This window comes from Gorilla gorilla, chromosome 12 (genome assembly GCF_029281585.2).
Source record: "Gorilla gorilla gorilla isolate KB3781 chromosome 12, NHGRI_mGorGor1-v2.1_pri, whole genome shotgun sequence".
Taxonomy (NCBI): domain Eukaryota; kingdom Metazoa; phylum Chordata; class Mammalia; order Primates; family Hominidae; genus Gorilla; species Gorilla gorilla.
In genome coordinates, this window is record NC_073236.2 from 35,268,364 (window position 1) to 35,289,326 (window position 20,963).

Sequence of the window (20,963 nt, forward strand, 5' to 3'; positions counted from 1 at the left end):
CATTCTTTATGGCTGCATAGTATTCCATGGTGTATATGTGCCACATTTTCTTAATCCAGTCTATCATCGTTGGACATTTGGGTTGGTTCCAAGTCTTTGCTATTGTGAATAGTGCCGCGATAAACATACGTGTGCATGTGTCTTTATAGCAGCATGATTTATAATCCTTTGGGTATATACCCAGTAATGGGATGGCTGGGTCAAATGGTATTTCTAGTCCTAGATCCTTGAGGAATCACCACACTGTCTTCCACAATGGTTCAACTAGTTTACAGTCCCACCAACAGTGTAAAAGTGTTCCTATTTCTCCACATCCTCTCCAACACCTGTTGTTTCCTGACTTTTTAATGATCGTCATTGTAACTGGTGTGAGATGGTATCTCATTGTGGTTTTGATTTGCATTTCTCTGATGGCCAGTGATGATGAGCATTTTTTCATGTGTCTGTTGGCTGCATAGATGTCTTCTTTTGAGAAGTGTCTGTTCATATCCTTTGCCCAATTTTTGATGGGGTTGTTTGTTTTTTTCTTGTACATTTGTTTGAGTTCTTTGTAGATTCCGGATATTAGCCCTTTGTCAGATGAGTAGATTGCAAAAATTTTCTCCCATTTTGTAGGTTGCCTGTTCACTCTGATGGTAGTTTCTTTTGCTGTGCAGAAGCTCTTTAGTTTAATTAGATCCCATTTGTCAATTTTGGCTTTTGTTGCCATTGCTTTTGGTGTTTTAGACATGAAGTCCCTGCCCATGCCTATATACTGAATGATATTGCCTAAGTTTTCTTCTAGGGTTTTTATGGTTTTAGGTCTAACATTTAAGTCTTTAATCCATCTTGAATTAATTTTTGTATAAGGTGTCAGGAAGGGATCCAGTTTCAGCTTTCTACATATGGCTAGCCAGTTTTCCCAGCACCATTTATTTAATAGGGAATCCTTTCCCCATTTCTTGTTTTTGTCAGGTTTGTCAAAGATCAGATGGTTGTACATGTGTGGTATTATTTCTGAGGGCTCTGTTCTGTTCCATTGGTCTATATCTCTGATGGGACGTATCTCAAAATAATAAGAGCTATTTATGAGAAACCCACAGCCAATATCATACTGAATGGGCAAAAACTAGAAGCATTCCCTTTGAAAACTGGCATAAGACAGGGATGCCCTCTCTCACCACTCCTATTCAACGTAGTGTTGGAAGTTCTGGCCAGGGCAATCAGGCAGGAGAAAGAAATAAAGGGTATTCAATTAGGAAAAGAGGAAGTCAAATAGTCCCTGTTTGCAGATGACATGATTGTGTATCTAGAAAACCCCATTGTCTCGGCCCAAAATCTCCTTAAGCTGATCAGCAACTTCAGCAAAGTCTCAGGATACAAAATCAATGTGCAAAAATCACAAGCATTCGTATACACCAATAACAGACAAACAGAGAGCCAATTCATGAGTGAACTCCCATTCACAATTGCTTCAAAGAGAATAAAATACCTAGGAATCCAAGTCACAAGAGACGTAAAGGACCTCTTCGAGGAGAACTACAAACCACTGCTCAACGAAATAAAAGAGGACACAAACAAATGGAAGAACATTCCATGCTCATGGATGGGAAGAATCAACATTGTGAAAATGGCCATACTGCCCAAGGTAATTTATAGATTCAATGCCATCCCCATCAAGCTACCAATGACTTTCTTCACAGAATTCGGAAAAACTACTTTAAAGTTCATATGGAACCAAAAAAGAGCCCGCATTGCCAAGTCAATCCTAAGCCAAAAGAACAAAGCTGGAGGCATCACGCTACCTGACTTCAAAGTATACTACAAGGCTACAGTAACCAAAACAGCATGGTACTGGTACCAAAACAGAGATAAATTGGAAATCTAACAGAAGCATTTAGAACTACATGTCAAGCCCAAGTCACTTTTAGATATTTGAGAATGTATACAAACCATATGGGTCTATTTTCCCCAAAAGTGTGTTTTTTGCAGTAGTGGTTAGGAGTATTCTTTTGTGAGATGGTATTTTTCTTAAGCAACCACCATTTAGATTCTTAGTTCTCTTAACTTTTAGGTTAACAACTCAATACATCTTCCAAGTGTCCTCATATACTTTTTCCGGTTTGACTATTAGTTTAGGTGGTGCCTATGGCCCATTTAAACTCAGAGACTCTGAGGCTCTGATGTGTATCCATCTGGTTAGAGTATATGTGAGTAAAGCCAAGGTCAGTCAATGACTTGACCTCACTACCTTTTCCAAAATTTCTAGTTCTAACATTGGCTAGCAATTTTGAATGCTTGTCAGACAAATACCTCAGAGCCCTTGCCCTGCTAATGCAGTCATTATTAATAGTGAAAATTACATTATGTTGCCTTATTTAATGATGTAATGCTGAGTAACCATTTATAGAGCACCTATTCTGGGAAAGATTAAAAATATACAAAGTGATAATAAATGGTCTCTGTCTTAAGAAGCTTAAGAGGAAATATGACATATTAACAAGTTGCCATGAATTAAGGCATCATATAATAATACAAGAAGAGAGTATAAACTATTTTAATAAACATGTTCTACAAAATGGAGCATTTGGATCCTGAAAGGGGGCTAGAATTTAAAAGTATGAGTTGAGAGAAAAAGCATTCCAGTCAGAGGTACCAGCAGAAAAAGTAGCTCTGAGACAGGCATTGGAATGATCAAATATATTTTTCTTCAGATTTTATGAAAGTATGGTTATCCATGAATGCTGAAGTGCTTATCTATGTCAACATTTTGTTAAAGAGTTACTCAAGCTCAGAAAATGTAGGGAAATTTTATTTATATTTTCTCAGAAAATATATTTATTTATATTTTCTCAGAAAATATATATTTATTTATATTTTCTCAGAAAATATATTTATTTATATTTTCTCAGAAAATATATTTATTTATATTTTCTCAGAAAATATATTTATTTATATTTTCTCAGAAAATATATTTATTTATATTTTCTCAGAAAATATATTTATTTATATTTTCTCAGAAAATATATTTATTTATATTTTCTCAGAAAATATATTTATTTATATTTTCTCAGAAAATATATTTATTTATATTTTCTCAGAAAATATATTTATTTATATTTTCTCAGAAAATATATTTATTTATATTTTCTCAGAAAATATATTTATATTTTCTCAGAAAATATAGAAAATATAGGGAATTTTTAGTTTATATTCTTTGATTTTACCATGAATCTGAATTTCTGTTATTTAATTGTTTAAATAGTTACTTTAATTTTTGTGTTAAAGATAACACATTATAGAATATCTAATTTACTTATCACCTTCAGGAAAATCAAATAAGCATTTGTGAAGTGTCAACTATTTTCTCTGCAGTGGTGCTTTTCAAACTACCCAGAGTGAAAGACTTTTATTTTTTGTAAAATGTAAAATATTGTGGCAATGTCAGATTGCTATAAAAGGTTTTCAAATCTGTACTTCCAGGTACTTCAAAATTAGTTTGCAGATTAGTACCAGTGGTCTTAGTACAATTTGAGTAGCTACAGTAAGTAAGGAGTTGATACAAAAGAAATACAGCATATTGTCACCATCATTGGTATAAGAATGTTGTGGGGAGGACTAGGCTTACCTATGTAACCAGTGGAAAATGCAGCATATAGTACAATTACTAAAGATAAATATAGACATAAAGAAGAGCGATGATAAAAGCTGTTCTGGATCCCAGTTAAAATCTTTGGGGTTACTGCTTAACTCTCTGGACTCACAGCCCCGACCCACCATCCCCAATGTGCAGGTTCACTCATGGAAAAACAGTTTCTAGACCAGCAGCTGAGGATGCATTTACTCTATGTTCAGCCCACTCAAAATACAGTTCTGTAATCAGAATACAAAAACAACCACCACCAACAACATCAGCCCAACTTTCTTTACTGTGTTTCATTTAATGCTGAAATCAGACAATGATTAGAACATGAAACTTTGTTTGAAAAAGTATATTCAATAAATTTTGTCTTTAAAACAGAGCTCTTGACCTATAAAGTATAAAAAGTAATTACAATGAAATGTTCTTCAGTAAATCTGACACTGGGATTCCAGGCAAAAGGATCGCTTGGGTGCCAAGAGTTCAAGACCAGCCTGGTCAACATAGTCAGATTCTATCTCTGAAAAAAAAAAAAAGAACAAAAAACAAAAGTTAAACAAATCAGTAAATCTGAGATGCACTGGTATAATTCACTGGCTTGCCCAGTTGGTACTCTCTTAGCCATGGCTATTCCTGATGACTAACTGGCAGTAAAAGCCAGGAAATTATGGAGGTCTACTGAGGAGTCCCCTCTCGAAGTGAAGTTTTCCCATTATTTACACTTAAGAAAAAATTAATGTGAGATTGGATTTTAAACATCCCCATTAAAAACAGAAGAATGGAGGGAAAAAGGTGGGCGGGGAGGGAGAGAGAGAGCTGAATAAAACATTTACTTTATCATTTATCTTTTAAAGTCACATGGAATGCCAATTCCAAAATCTCTTAATTTTTAGAACCACTGCAATCTAAACACTGTCATCAGAAACATGCCAAGTGTTGGTTCTCTGTGGTAGGTCTCCCATCTTACTTATATTTTCACTGTATTAAACTTCACCCTTGCATGGGTTTACCCTCCAGCCTCTGGGCCTTCACTAACTAGGACCACATCTACCTGCATGTTTTGCTCTCCACTTTCTTTGCCATTCACTGGCCCCTTCTTTAGTGTTTGGTCTTCAGGTCGCCACTTTCCCTTTTAGCTAATTCCATTACTCTGATTTTCTCTGTTCCTTTAGCTACCCTATCCTAGAACAACTCTCCCAGGGATGAAAATGGGGACTTCAGAATTGAGAAATAAAAGGGAAGATGTTATGACAACCTTCCTATCTTATTTTTTGGTAAATCCACTCTTTCCCTGTCTCTATCTCTCTCTCACACACACACACACTCACACACACACAGAAATTTACAGGGTAAGAGAGATTAGGAAGATAATTTTGGTGGTAGAGTCAAGAAGAGGTGCTAATATTAAAAGAGAGATTGGAATAAAATGTTTTTAGAATTCATAGGTATTATGATATTCTATTGTAAAATGCTATTGGTTAAAATTATCTTTGTATGGGCAAACTGAGTCTCTGTCTCCAACTGTCTGTGAACAAGCTATTCAGTTCACTAAACCTCAGCACCTCATCTGTGGAATGAGCACCATAGTAGCTCCTGTCATAAAGGTTAAATGATTTTGTAAAGGACAGATTACAAAGCATACATAAAGTATTTGATTTTTTGTTATTAAAATACTTATAATGTCTGTAATATTTTTAAAGTAAAGAGGTATAATGATTTATACTTCTGTTTATTCTAGAAACTGATTCTTAGTTGAGCTCGGAGGTTTTTCAACTTTTCTTTCAAATATTGAGATAAATAACATTGATCTATCTATTTATCTATCTATTTTGAGATAGGATCCTACTTTGTCACCCAGGCTGAAGTGCAGTGGCCTTTGTCTTCCAGGCTCAGGTAGGATCCTCCTACCTCATCCTCCCAAATATCTGGGACTACCAGTGTGTGACACCACCCCCAGCTAATGTTTTTGATTTTTTTTGTACAGATGAGGTCTCACTATGCTGACAAAGCTGGTTTTGAACTCAAGCAGTCCTCGTGTCTTGGCTTCCCAAAATGCTGAGATTACAGGCATAAGCCCCTGTGCCTGGCCTTTTATTTTATGTAGATCACCATCCCTTACCGAGTATCACATAACTGTTATTATAAATCTTGAATAAGAGATTACATGTTTTGGCCAGGCACCGTGGCTCATGCCTGTAGTCCCAGCAATTTTGGAGGCCAAGGTGGGCAGATCACCTGAGGTCAGGAATTCGAGACCAGCCTGGCCAAAATGGTGAAACCCCATCTCTACTCAAAATACAAAAAAAAAAAAAAAAAAAAAATTAGCCAGGTATGGTGGCACATGCCTGTAGTCCCAGCTACTGGGGAGGCTGAGACAGAAGAATTGCTTGAACTCAGAAGGCAGAAGTTGCAGTGAGCTGAGACCATCCCACTGCACTCCAGCCTGGGCAAATGAGTGAGAATCCATCTTAAAAAAAAAAAAAAGACTACATATTTCATACAGTATTCCAAAACCAAAAACAACACTATGCTTTGCTTTTCATTACCATGAATCTATAAGTTATTAAGCTTTCGGTACTGCAAATATTGTCACGTATTAACAGTTTGACTTGAAAATACGTGTCATTTCTACTAAAAATAGAAAAGAAAGGCCTTGTCTTTAGAAGCTTCCAAGGAACATTATAACAGAAGTTATATTTTCCACAATTTGGGTTCAATTAATTTTATATATTGCAATTGACTTCAATAAAATTCTAATTTTTGAACACTTTAAGGTTTACAGAAACATTGTGAAAATAGTATAATATTCCTGGTAAGTACCCAAACTCTGCTTTCTCTATTACTAAAATTTTATATTAGTGTGGTGCATTCATTACAATTAAGGCATCAATATTGTTATCTTATTATTATCTAAAGACCATACTTGTTCAGAATTCCTCAGTTTTTATTTAGTTTCCATTTTCTGTTCTAGTGTACATCCTAGAATCTCATATTACATTTAGTCATTGTGAGACAGACTCCAGGTCAGTAAGTGCTGAAACAGGGGATGTTAAAAAAGAACCAACATAGATTACAAAAGGAAGACTCAAAGCTTCCAGAACGATTTTCTTTCTATCTAAAATCATTTTCTATCTTTCATCCTATCAGCACTCATAAATTACACACACTCATAACCTGCCACAATTTACTGGCAGATTGTGAAGCGGGAGCAGGCATGTCACACGGTGAAAGCAGGAACAAGAGAGTGAGGGGGGAGATACCACACACTTTTAAACAACCAGATCTTGCGAGAGCTCACCTGCTATCATGAGGAGTACCAAGGAGATAGTACTAAGCCATTCATGAGAAATCCACCCTCCTAATCCAGTCACCTCCCTCCAGACCCCACCTACCACACTGGGGATTACAGTTCAACATGAGATTTGGGTGGGGACACAGATCCAAACTGTATCATGGGGGTTTCCCTATGTTGCTTAGGCTGGTCTCAAACTCCTGGCCTCAAGTGATCTTCCTGCCTCAACCTTCCAACGTGCTGGAATTAGAGGTATCAGCCACCATGCCCAGCCAGAAATTTCTTTCTCAAGGGGCTTTTCATCTCACTTGAAATTTTAGTTTAGGGATCTCCCAACTTACAAAGAGTTTGTGTTCCAAAATTTTGTTTCTAAGTCAGGTAGGCTCACTTTCCTACAGAAAATGAGAAGAAGCCAGTCCCAAAGCAAGCAATAAAAGCCTGTTGCCTCACAAGTGAACTATGATGTCGCTAAATCCATCAGGAGTAGTTTTACTTTTGCTCTTTGTTGAATGGGCTACTGTGGGCCTGTGGGGGCACCTAACCACCATTTATCTTATTTCTTTGAAGCAGGTCATGCTGTCACGTGTGGTCAAAAGGGAATTAGTGATGATAATGGAGCTTTCTCTGCCTCTCTCCCTCTTGACTGCCAAGGTCCAGGGAAGTTCACATCTCAGTGGTCACGGGCTGGCCAAGTAGATCCCCACCAGTTGCTGGATAATGCCTGTGAACTACTGGCTAGCATCTATTCTGAAAACCTAGCTTCTGGTTTGCTTGTTTATTCACCAGTATCTCACATAATTTTCTTATGACCATCTGGCACATAATATAGATCCCAAAAGAGTTTAAGAGGATTTACCCTTTAGGCAAAAAATACTGGCAGTGTTTATAGTCCCCTCAAAAAGAGAGAGGGAGAAAAAAAGAAAGAAGAAATGTTTTTAAAGGAAGAGATAGCACCATGTAACTATAAATAACTCTCTATATCGGACTGAAAATAAATTTTTGTTTTTTCTTTATTTTGGCTCATTTGGTAAGCTAACGAACTGGAAGAAAAGAACCAGTTTTAACTAAACAACTCTAAAAGATTTCAGAATTTGAAAACTTAGAGTTATGAATAGATTTGATTCACTTAGCCCCAAAACTATCAAAAGAAGTATATAAAATATTAATAGTCAATTTTCCACCAAAACCATTGAGCTATAGAATTCCAGATATTGAAATTCTAAGGAAATGTTCTGTTTTAGAATCAAATCATGTACTAGGCTGAAATTAAATCAAATACCATTACTGAGTATTGTTATTAGGATAAATATCTTCCCATACTTTGGTGAAATTGGAAATACTCTTGCAGAAGTGTTTTCATCTCTCACCCAGAAAAAGTAAATAATGACCTTCTTCCTTCTTCCACTTACTGTAAAATCCTGCATTTACATATATTGTGTCATCCCTTGTTTTGTGATTATTTGCTTACAGATTTTCTCTAGGTGCTCTCTAAGCAGAGAGAACAGGGTACTGGTTAAGATTGTAGATCTAGGGGATCACTGATCTAGGTCCTATTCCAAATTTGATTCCTCACCTGCTAAGCTTGCAAGTGCAACTTATTTAAATTCTCTGAAGGTTAAATGTTTCATCTAAATAGGGATAATAATAAACACCTATAGCATAAAGTTGTTTGAGATTAAATGAGATAATACATGTAAAATTATGTGCCTGGCATACAGCAAGATTGTTGTTGTTGATGATGTTGATGATGATGATGATGATGATGATGATGATAATATTTTTCTATCCCCAGTGCACAACTGCTTGAATGTATTAGATAATCAATACATGTTTCTTGAACTGAGATCAATTTCCCCATGTTGTCTGACTGATGAAGCCCTACATTTTCTTCTAGAGGAGATGACATTTGAGCAAGATCTTAAAGAAAATCAGATGCCTTCACCTGACCACTGCTTGGTGATCCCATGGCACTTTGTACATCTCTCCATTAGCTCTCATCTCACCAGCCCGTCATTATTGTATGTGCTGCCTTCTGAAGCTTGCAGCTGGCTACATCAGGTAGAATAAAATCATCCTTTCGTAAAATAGTGACCTCCTTTTTTATTTGCATTTCCAAAGCCAAGCACGTGATAGGTAGACAATAAATGCTTGCTCCTGGGCTGCGCTAAAGGCATCTATAACCACTAAGCCCAAAGAGTGTGGCATCCCTTCAAAAGGAAGGAGCCAGTGTTTATATCACTTTTTCTCGATCTTCAAGGCTCCATTCAAAGCCCACCTCCAGCATGAGGCACTATCCAGTCCAATCCACAGTGATCACTCCCTTTCTGAGTCCTCCTAGGAAATCAGACACAGTCATTTGAGGTGTGTGTTAGTGATCTTTCCTCAGATGCCCTGTGAGCTCTTTTGCACAGTACCAAGGCATGTAATAGGCAGGAAACGTATTTAATTGCTTGGCTTAGTTCTAGTTTTCAATGTGTACTTCTCCAGAATTATCCGATTATCCCTAACTTGAGAGGATAGGCAAACTGGATTTGCACACACTGGAGTCAATTCCTGATACCCCCGGGGGTGTGAATGAACAGAGGTCTTCTTGCTGGCTTCTGTAACAGTATCTCTCTTTAGCCAGCACCCAATTTTTGGAACCATTATGAGCACACAAAAGCAGCATTTTACACAAATCAAAAAATAGCTCCCAACCATGTCTTTGTGGCATTGTTAAACAACAGTAAATTGTACTTTGAGTTCTATTTCCTCGAATTAAATGAAATGAGAAGTGGGCTCAAGTCCCCCAGAAAGAGACTGGAGGGAACCACAATCTTTCCTGTGATTAGATACACCACTAAGGAAATCTGACACTGAGCAACTGAAAGCTGCCTATTCTCATTAAGAAGAGCTACAGACAGACCCTTTTCAAAGACTAGTAACTGGACACTTATTTCTTTCACAAATTATCTTCTTTTCCCTTCTTCATACCAGGAATTCTCAGGGATTATAATCCTCATCAATATAACAAGCCTCCAAAGTCATATTTTTTAACTTTGTGACATGCCCTCCCACCTAACTACCCCATTTGACACCTGCAGCCATCCTCTAGAGAGGCAGACAAGATCGACCGTCTCACTTTACAGAAGTGCAAAGAGTAGCTGGCCTAATGCCACAGCCAATGAACAGATGAAGGAGGCCTACAACCACCTAGTCTTCCCTACTTCTCCTCACTCCTCCCCTCCGACCTCCTTACGTCACCACTGACCAATGGGTCACTGTGTGGCCGTTCAGCATCTTCCTATGCTGTGTCAGGCAAGAGAAATTCTGGAAAGAGAGCATGTCATGTTTATTAAGGAGACTGGGTGTCCTTGTAGAAAGTCCTGCCATGCACAACCCCAGTCTTAACTGATGTGTTTCACCATACTGAAGGCAAGTTGCCATCTAACATAGTTGAAGGGGAGCCAGTTGTGGTGATCTTTGTTCCTGCTGAAATATGGAAAGAAAATGAGGAAATGAGCTCATTTTCAAAGAAAATGAACATTCTTTCACATGAAAGAAATAGGAGCAAAGCGACAGGAGGGAAACAAAGCTTAGGGTTGGTGTGAGATACACAGACAGGGTGTTAGCCCCACAAACAGTGCTGCTGGGCCAAGTTAACTCCCTGTTTTTCCCTATATATGTGGTGTGGAAAAGCTATTTATAAGATGTGTTTAAATATTTAGGACCAAATAAATCAACATTGTTGGGAAACATTGACTCTGACCAGAACTCATTTCCTCACCCTGGTCCAATGTGAATGACAAAATGAAGAATATCAGGATGATTCGAGACCAGGAATAGTACAGATGTCCAACACTTCCACCTGGAATCCCCAGAGAGGCCCGCTTTTCGCCTCCACACTGGTTGGTGACCTGGCATGAGAGAAATGACAGAAATCTCAGAAGACTGGCCTCATGAATAATCCTCAGTTTCAATGGAACAAAGCAAGCCTTCTAGAAATTACCTGACTCTGCAGTTCACTCTGCTGCTTCAGATGAAAATTTTCAGGTCTGTCTGCCACTGTAGTGAAGGACCGCTTTGGGTAGTGTCTGTGGAGAAACTTTTTAAAGGACATAGTTGAAATATTGTGCTACAAACCAATTCTTGAACACCAATCGTTTTGTCCTACCTCTCTGTGACAGTGAAAGACGGCTGTGCTCTTGGCAAAGGTCATCTCTCTGTCATGATTCTGGATCTCCTTTTCTTCTCCTGATTATCTGTCACTCAGTTATCCCCACTGTCTTCCACAACTTTAACCTCAGCTTCTCTATTCTAGGAGACTCTTCTCGCAGGCTCAAGGCTCTCCTACCCTCCATCATTCCTCCCTCTACCCCACACAGCCAGCATATGTCCAGCTAGTCTATCCTTCAGCCAAACTTCCTTAAAAAGAGGCCTTACCTCACTGTCCCTACCCATCTCCTCTCTGACTCACTTCTTAACTCCATGACTGGGTTCTGGTTTCTTTCCCTTGCCTGTTGTGACTTCCTATGGACACAGCCAAAAACCATCACATAGTCCTGTTGTATGGCATCCCCTCCATCTTGAAATGTCCTCTCCCTCAGTTCCTATATGTTACCACACATGCCTGCCTTGGCTTCTCCCTCTAGTTCCTTCTCTGTCTTCTGTGGGCTTCTTATTGTCTGCTCACTCCTTCAGTGTCCTCACATGGGCTTCCTTCTCTTCTCAGCTGATGCCATCACTTGGGGAATCACAGTTACTCAGCAGCACTGGGGCCTCTCTATCTCTATGCTGGTCATGCCTATGTGTGAGCCGCAGACCCAGTGGAATTTCCATTTGTGCATCCCATGCCCAGCCCACCCTCCACCAGTCTCGAATGCAGCTGTTCAGCCCTACCCCAGTCCTCAGAAAAGTTCCTCTCCCTGGATCCTCTTTTTCCTTCATGAGTGCCCAGTTGCCCAAGTCAAAAACCTGGGAGTGATATAAACTCCCCACACATCCAGTCAGTCACTCATCAACTCTATTGATTCTGTCTGCTAAATATATCTCAATTGTATTAACTTAAACACATGCATATGTCTTCTTCTTCACTGCATTTTTGTGGGCTGCACTTACCTTTCAGGTAACAACAACACTGGCCCCTCTTGCCCTTCTAGTCGGAAGTGCCAAAAGATGAGAGCTAGCCATGACAAACCCACAGCCAACATTACACTGAATGTGCAAAACTGGAAGGGCATCCAAACAGAGGAGGGAAGAGAGGAATAGACAGGAAGTCAAACTGTCTCTGTTTACAGATGACATGTTTCTATATCTAGAAAACCCCATAGTCTTGGCCCCAAAGCTGCTTCTGCTGATAAACTTTAGCAAAGTCTTAGCATACAAAATCAATGTGCAAAAATTACTAGCAGTCCTATACATCAAGTCAAGCAGAGAGTCAAATGAAGAACACAATCCCATTCATAATTGCTACACACAGAAAAAATAAAATACCTAGGAATACAGCTAACCAGGGAGGTGAAAGATCTCTAGGAGATCTCTAGAAGAATTACAAAACACTGCTCAAAGAAATCAGAGAAGACACAAACAAACGGAAAAACATTTCATGCTCATGGATAGGAAGAATTAATGTCATTAAAATGGCTATACTGCCCAAAGTAATTTACAGATGCAAGTTATCCCTATTAAATTACCAATGGCATTCCTCACAGAACTAGAGCAAACTATTTCAAAATTCATATGGAACCAAAAAAAAGAGCCCTAATAGCCAAGCAATCCTCAGCAAAAAGAACGAAGCTGGAGGCATCATGTTACCCAACTTCAAACTATACTACAGGGCTACAGTAACCAAAACAGCATGACACTGATACAAAAACAGCTCATCATTTTGAGCTATGTTTCTTCAATACCCAGATATTTTAGAGTTTTTAATATGGAGAGGCATTGAATTTTATTGAAAGCCTTTTCTGCTTATATTGAGATAACCACATGGTTTTTATCTTTAGTTTTGTTTATGTGATGAATCAGATTAATTGATATGTGTATGTTGAGGCAACCTTCCGTCCTGGGGATGAAGCATACTTGATCATGATGGATTAACTTTTTGATGTGCTGCTGGATTTGGTTTGCCAGTATTTTGTTGAGGATTTTTGCACTGATGTTCATCGAGGGTATTGGCCTGAAGTGTGTGTGTGTGTGTGTGTGTGTGTGTGTGTGTCTGCCAGATTTTGGTATCAAGATGATGTTGGCCTCATAGAATGAGTTGGGGAGGAGTTTCTCCTCCTCAATATTTTCAAATAGTTCCTGTAAAAATGGTACCAGCTCTTCTTTGTATTTCTAGTAGAATATGACTGGGAATCCATCATGTTCTGGGTTTTTTTTGGTTGGTAGGTTATTTATTACTGATTCAATTTCGGAGCTTGTTATTGGTCTGTTCAGCAAATCAATTTCTTCCTGGCTCAGTTGTGGGAGGGTGTATTTGTCCATGAATTTATCCATCTCTTTGAAGTTTTCTAGCTTGTATGCACAGAAGTGTTTGCAGTAGTTTCTGATGGTTGTTTCTATTTCTGTGGGGTCAGTGGTAACATTCCCTTTGTCATTTCTAATTGTGTTTCTTTCAATCATCCTCTGTATTAGTCTGCTAGCAGACTTTCTTATTAATATTTTCAAGAAACCTACCTGGAATTCGTAGATCTTTTGAATTTTTTTTTCATGTCTCGGTTTCTTTCAGTTCAGCTCAGATATTCAGTTATTTCTTGTCTTCCTCTAGCTTTGGGGTTTTGTCTTGCTTCTCTAGTTCTTTCAGTTGTGATGTTAGATTATTAATTTGAGTTCTTCCTAACTTTTTGATGTGGGATTTAGTGCTATAAATTTCCCTCCTAACATTGTCTTAGCTGTGTCCAGAGGCTCTAGTATGTTGTAACTTTGTTCTCATTATTTTCAAAGAACTTCTTGATTTCTGCCTTAATTTCATTATTTATGAAAAAGTCATTCAGGAGCATGTTGATTGATTTCCATGTAATTGCATGATTTTCAGCAATTTTCTTAGTCTTCTATTTTTATTGCACTGTGATCTCAGTGTGTGTTTGGTATGATTTCAGTTGTTTTGCATTTGCCGAGGATTGCTTTATGTCCAATTATGTGGTTGATTTTAGAGTATGTGGCATATGATGATGTGAGGAATGCATATTCTGTTGTTTTTGAGTGCAGAGTTCTGTAAAGGTCTATCAGATCCATTTGATCCAATGTTGAGTTCAGGTCCTGAATATCTTTGTTCATTTTTTTGCCTCAATGATCTGTCTAATACTGTCATTGGAGTGTGGAAGTCTCCCACTATTACTGTGAAACATACTTTGTAGATCTCTAAGAACTTTACTTATGAATCTGGGTGCTCCTGTATTGGACGAATATATATTTAGGATAGTTAGGTCTTCTCGTTGAATTGAAGCCTTTGCCATTATGTAATATCCTTCTTTGTCTTTTCTATTTTAAGTTCCAGGATACATGTACAGGATGTGCAGGTTTGTTACACAGTTAAACACGTGCCATGGTGGTTTGCTGCACCTATCAACCTATCACCTAGGTATTAAGTCCCACGTGCATTAGCTATTTATCTTGATGCTCTCCTTCCCCCTAGCTTCCCAACAGGCTCCGGTGTGTGTTCTGCCCCTCCCTGTGTCCATGTGTTCTCATTGTTCGGTTCCCACTTATGAGAACATGTGGTGTTTGGTTTCCTGTTCCTGTGTTAATTAGCTGAAGTTTATGGCTTCCAGCTTCATCCATGTCCCTGCAAAAGGCATGATCTCATTCCTTTTTATGGCTGCATAGTATTCCATGGTGTATATGTATCACATTTTCTTTATCCAATCTATCATTGATGGACATTGGGGCTGATTCCATGTCTTTGCTATTGTGAATAGTGCTGCAATAAACATAAGTGTGCATATATCTTTAAAACAGAATGATTTATATTTCTTTGGATATAAACCTAGTAATGGGATTGCTGGGTCAAATGGTATTTCTGCTTCTAGATCCTCCAGAAATTGCCACACTGTCTTCCACAATGGTTGAACTAGTTTACGTTCCCACCAACAGTATAAAAGTGCTCCTGTTTCTCCACAGCCTCTCTAGCATCTGTTGTTTCTTGACTTTTTAATAATTGCCATTCTGACTGGCATGAGATGGTATCTCATTGTGGTTTTGATTTGCATTTCTCTAATAAACACTGATGCTGAGCTTTTTTTTTCATATGTTTGTCAGACGCATAAATGTCTTCTTTTCAGAATGTCTGTTCATGGCCTTTGCCCATGTTTTGATGGGGTTGTTATTTTCTTGTAAATTTGTTTAAGTTCCTTGTAGATTCTGGATATTAGACCTTTGTCAGATTGGTAGATTGCAAAAATATTCTCCCATTCTGTAGGTTGCTTGTTCACTCTGATGATAGTTTCTTTCCCTGTGCAGAAGTGCTTACATTTAATTAGATCCCATTTATCAATTTTTGCTTCTGTTGCAATTGCTATTGATGATTTCATCATAAAATCTTTGCTCATGCCTATGTCCTGAATGGAACTTCCTAGATTTTCTTCTAGGGTTTTTTACAGTTCAGGGTTGCACATTTAAGTTTTTAACCCATCTTGAGTTAATTTTTGCATAAGGTGTAAGGATGAGGTCCAGTTTCAGTTTTCTGCATATGGCTAGTCAGTTTTCCCAGCACCATTTAAATAGGGAATCCTGGCCAAGTGCAGTGGCTCATGTCTATAATCTCAGTACTTTGGGAGGCTGATGCGGGTGGATCTTGAGGTCAAGAGATCAAGACCATCCTGGCCAACATGGTGAAACCCCGTCTCTACTAAAAATACAAAAACTAGCTGGGCGTGGTGGCTCGAATCTGTAGTCCCAGCTACTCAGGAGGCTGAGGCAGGAGAATTGCTTGAATCCGGGAGGCAGAGGTTGCAGTGAGCTGAGATCATGCTGCTGCACTCCAGCCTGGTGACAGAGTGAGACTTTGTCTCAAAATAAATAAATAAATAAATAGGTATTCCTTCCCCCATTGCTTGTTTTTGTCAGGTTTGTCAAAGATCAGATGGTTGTAGATGTGTGGTCTTATTTCTGAGATCTCTATTCTGTTCCATTGGTCTGTGTGTCTGTTTTGGTATCAGTACCATGCTGTTTTGATTAGTGTGGCCTTGTAGTATAGTTTGAAGTCATATAGCATGATGCCTCCAGCTTTGTTCTTTTGGCTTAGGATTGTCTCGAATATTCAGTCTCTTTTTTGGTTGCACATGAAATTTAAAGTAGTTTTTTTTAATTATGTGAAGAATGTCAATGGTAGTTTGATGTGAATAGCACTGAATCTATAAATTACTTTGGGCAGTATGGCCATTTTCATGAGATTGATTCTTCCCACCCACGAGCATGGAATATTTTTCCATTTGTTTGTGTCCTCTCTTATTTCCTTGAGCAGTGGCTTGTAGTTCTCCTTGAAGAGGTTCTTCACACCCATCGTTAGCTGTATTCCTAGGTATTTTATTCTCTTTGTAACAATTGTGAATGGGAGTTCATTCATGATTTGGCTCTCTTGCCTATTGTTGGTGTATAGGAATTGAAGAATATTGTCTATTGCTGGTGTATAAGAATGCTTGTGATTTTTGCACATTGATTTTGTATCCTCAGACTTTGCTGAACTTGCTTATCAGCTTAAGGAGGTTTTGGGCTGTGACGATGTGGTTTTCTAGATATAGAATCACATTTTCTGCAAGCACAGACAATTTTATTTTATCTCTTGCTATTTGAACACGTTTTATTTCTTTTTATTTTTTTTTTGAAGGGTTTTTCATGTCTCTGTCTCCTTCAGTTCCACTTTGATCTTAGTCATTTTTTTTTTCTCTTCTGCTAACTTTTGGATTTGTTTGCTCTTGCTTCTCTAGTTCTTTTAGTTGTGATGTTAGGGTGTCAATTTGAGATATTTCTAGCTTTATGATGTGGGCATTTAGTGCTATAAATTTACCTCTTAACACCGCTTTAGTTGCCTCCCAGAGATTCTGGTACATTGTCTCTTTGTTCTCATTGGTTTCAAAGAACTTCTTGATTTCTGCCTTAATTTTATTATTTACCCAGAAGTCACTCAGGAGCAGGTTGTTCAATATCCATGTAGTTGTGTGGTTTTGAGTGAGTTTCTTAATCTTGAGTTCTAATTTGATTGCACTGTGGTCTGAGAGATTGTTATGATTTCAGTTATTTTGCATTTGCTGAGGAGTGTTTTAATTCTAATTTTGTGATCAATTTTAGAGTGTCATATGCCACTGAGAATAATATATAGTCTGTTGTTTTGTGTTGGAGAGTTCTGTAGATATCTATGAGATTCACTTGATCCACAGCTGTGTTCAAGTCCTTTCTTGTCAATTTTCTGCCTAGATGATCCAATATTGACAATGGGGTGTTAATGTCTCCCACTATTGTTGTGTGGGAGCCTGAGTCTCTTTGTAGGTCTCTAAGAACTTGTTCTGTGAATCTGGGTTCTCCTGTATTGGGTGCATACATATTTAGGATAGTTAGCTCTTCTTGTTGAATTGATTCCTTTATCATTGTGTGATGTTCTTCTTTGTCTTTTTTTATCTTTGTTGATTCAAAGTCTGTTTTGTCAGAAACTAAGATTGCAACCCCTGCTTTTTTCTGCTTTCCATTTGCTTGGTAAATTTTCCTCCATCGTTTTGAGCCTATGTGTGTCTTTGCACATGAGATAGGAACCCTGAATACAGCACACCTGAATCTTGACTCTTTATATCCAATTTGCTGGTCTGTGTCTTCTAATTGGTACATTTAGCCCATTGACACTTAAGGTGAATATGGTTATGTGTGAATTTGATCCTGTCACCATGGTGCTTGCTGGTTATTTTGCTCACTAGTTGATGCAGTTTCTTCATAGTGTCATTGGTCTTTGTACTTCAGTACATTTTTGCAGTGGCTGGTACCAGTTTTTCCTTTCCATCTTTAGCGCTTCCTTCAGGAGGTCTTGCAAGGCAGGCCTGGTGGCGATAAATTCCCTCAGCATTTGCTTCTCTGAAAAGGATTTCTCCTTCACTTATGAAGGTTATTTTGGCCAGATATGAAATTCTAGGTTAGAAATTCGTTTCTCTAAGAATGTTGACCATTGGACCCAACTGTCTCCTGGCTTGTGGGGTTTCTGCTGAGAGGCCCACTCTTAGTCAGATGGGCTTCCCGTTGTAGGTGACCTGCCCTTTGTCTCTGTCTGCCTTTAACATTTTTTCCTTCATTTTGATCTTGGAGAATCTGATGACTATGTGTCTTGAGGGTTGATCTTCTTGTGGAGTATCTTACTGGGGTTCTCTGGATTTCCTGAATTTGAATGTTGGCCTGTCTTGCTAGGTTGGGGAAGTTCTCCTGGATGATATCTTGAAGTGTGTTTTCCCAACGTGGCTCCATTCTCCTTGTCTCTTTCAGGTAGTCCAATCAGTCATAGGTTTGGTCTTTTACATAGTTCCACAGTTCTTTGAGGTTTTGTTCATTCCTTTTCATTCTTTGTTCTCTAATCTTGTCTGCCTGCCTTATTTTGGCAAGATAGTCTTCAATCTCTGATATTCTTTTTTCTGCTCGATCAATTCAGCTGTTGATACTTGTGTTTGCATCACAAAGTTCCCCTTATGTGCTTTACAGCTGGCTCCGGTCATTTATGTTCCTCTCTAAACTGGTTATTCTAGTTAGCATCTTCTGTAACCTTTTAACATGGTTCTTAGCTTCTTTGCTGACAGAAGTAGGGTTCAGAAGGTGGGTAATAACAAATTTCACAGAGCTAAAGGAGCATGTTCTAACCCAATGCATTGATTTCTCCACCTCCCTTTCAGGGATGCCAGTGATTTGTAGAATTGACCTCTATATATAACCCCATACTTATTGGAGGTTTTTTTCCTTCTGTTTTATTCTTTTTTATTTTTGTCTGTCGTATTTTAGAGAACCAATCTTTAAGTTCTGGGATTCGTTCCAATATGTTGGGTTAGAACGTGCTCCTTTAGCTCAGTGAAGTTTGCTACTATCCACCTTCTGAAGCCTACTTCTGTCAATTCATCCATCTCAACCTCCACCCAGCACTGTGCCCTTGCTGTAGAGGTGTTGTGATCATTTGGAGTAAACAAGTCACTCTGGCCTTTTGAGTCGTGAGGGGTTTCTCATTCCTTTCTCATCTTCATGAGTTTGTCTCATTTTGATCTTTGAGGCTGCTGACCTTTAGATGAGGTTTTTGTGGGGACTTTTTGGTTGATGTTGTTGTTGCTTTCTGTTTCTCTTTTGACAGTCAGGTACCTCTTCTGTAGGGCTGCTGTGGTTTGCTGGGGATTCACTTCAAGCCCTATTTATCTGGGTCCCTCCCACACCTGAAGGTGTCACCAGAGAGTGCTAGAGAACGGCAAAGATGGGACCCCACTCCTTCCTCTGGGATCTCCGTCCTTGAGGGGCACCCACCTGATGCCAGTAGAAATGCTCCTGTATAAGGTGTCTGGTGACCCACTGGGGTGTTTCACCCAGTTGAGGGGCACAGGATCCAGGACTTGCTTAATGAAGCACTTTGGTTGTCCCTTTGTGAAGGGGGTATGCTGTGCCGGGGGAAATCCCACTCATCTGGGCTGCCTGGATTCCTCAGAGTGAGCAGGGGGAAAGAATAAGTCTTCCGGTTTGTGGAGACAACAGCCAGCCACCCCTCCCACTAGGGACTCAGACCTAGAGAGATCAGAGTTCTCTCCCTAATTCCCTGGCTTGAGTTGCTGGAGTTCCTGCAGGGAGGCCCCACCCAGTGAGGAGGGATGGGTCAGGGTCAGCCTAAAGAGGCAGTCTGGCCATAATATGCCACAGCCAGTATGCTGTGCTGTGGGGAATACCTCTTGGGACCTAGCCGTCCAGTCTTCCTGGCATCAGCAAAGGAAAAACAGCAGCCTGGATCTGTAGAAATGGCTGCCGCCCTTCCTCCCCAGGAGTTCAGTGTCTTAGGCAGCTAGCAGCCACAGTGATGGCTGCTGTCCCTTCTTAGGGAGCTCAGTTTCCTCAGGCAGCAGGCAGCTGCAGTGATGATGACTGCCCCTCTCTTGGGAAGCTCAGTTGTCTTAGGCAGCCAGCAACCACAGTGATGATTGCTCCCCCTCCCCCAGGGAACTCAGAGGGTTTAGGCAGCAGGCAGCCACAGTGATGACGACCGCCCCTCTCCAACTTGGGAACTCGGTAGTTTTAGGCAGACTCCAGCTGAGTGGCTGTTGAGAATCTGCATGGCTCTGTGGTTGGCACCCAAGGCCCTGGTGGTGTGGTCTCATGAGTGGGATCTTCTGATCTGTGGATTGCAAAGATCCATGGAAAAAGCAGTTTCCCAGGCTGGGTAGCATGCTCACCCACTGCCTCCCTTGGCTGGCTGAGGGTGAGGGCTCCCCTTGCCCCATGTGGCTCCCAGGTGGGCCAATCCACCAGCCCATCTTTCCTTGTTCTCTATGGGTCACGGCAACCACCTAGTCAGTCCTGATCACAGAACCTGGATATGTCAGTTGCTGGTGCAGGATTTGCACACTGTTTTAGTTCTTCTCAGTGGGAGCCTCAAACTGCAGCTGCTTCTAGTTGGCTATCTTGCCCCTGCCCCCTTGTCCTTTTGAAAAATTTTTGTTCATTTGAAATCTGTTTTGTCTGAAATTAGGATTGCAACCTCTGCTTTTTTTCTGTTTTCTATTTGTCTGGTAGATTTTCCTCCACCCTTTTAGTTTGAGACGATGAGTGTCATTACGTGTGAGATGGGTCTCTTGAAGACGACATACCGTTGGGTCTCGCTTTTTTTTTTTTTAATCTAGCTTGCCACTCTGTGCCTTTTTAAGTGGGGCATTTGCCCATTTACATTCAAGGCTAGTATTGATTTGTGTAGATTTGATCTTGTCATTGTGCTGTTGGCTGGTTATTATGTTGGCTTGTTTGTGTGGTTGCTTTATAGTGTCACTGGTCTGTGTGTTTAAGTATGTTTTTGCATTAGTGTGTAGTGGTCTTTCCTTTCTATATTTAGTCCTCCTTTCTAAAATCTCTTGTAAGGCAGAT

General features: G+C 39.5%; 1 protein-coding gene across 10 annotated transcripts in view; it reads right to left on the minus strand.

Annotated features, from left to right (window-relative positions):
* Window positions 1-3,890: 3,890 nt before the first annotated feature.
* The window catches only part of LOC109025523 (ankyrin repeat domain-containing protein 36B), a 141,775-nt gene continuing 124,702 nt past the window's right edge, over window positions 3,891-20,963 (minus strand). For all 10 annotated transcript variants that reach the window (XM_063695583.1, XM_063695592.1, XM_063695593.1 and 7 more), the window contains 3 exons: window positions 10,900-10,995; window positions 10,678-10,807; window positions 3,891-4,139 (listed from right to left, as the gene is read on the minus strand). The gene's annotated coding sequence lies outside the window, so the exon portion shown is untranslated. The remainder of the gene's footprint in view (window positions 4,140-10,677; window positions 10,808-10,899; window positions 10,996-20,963) is intronic.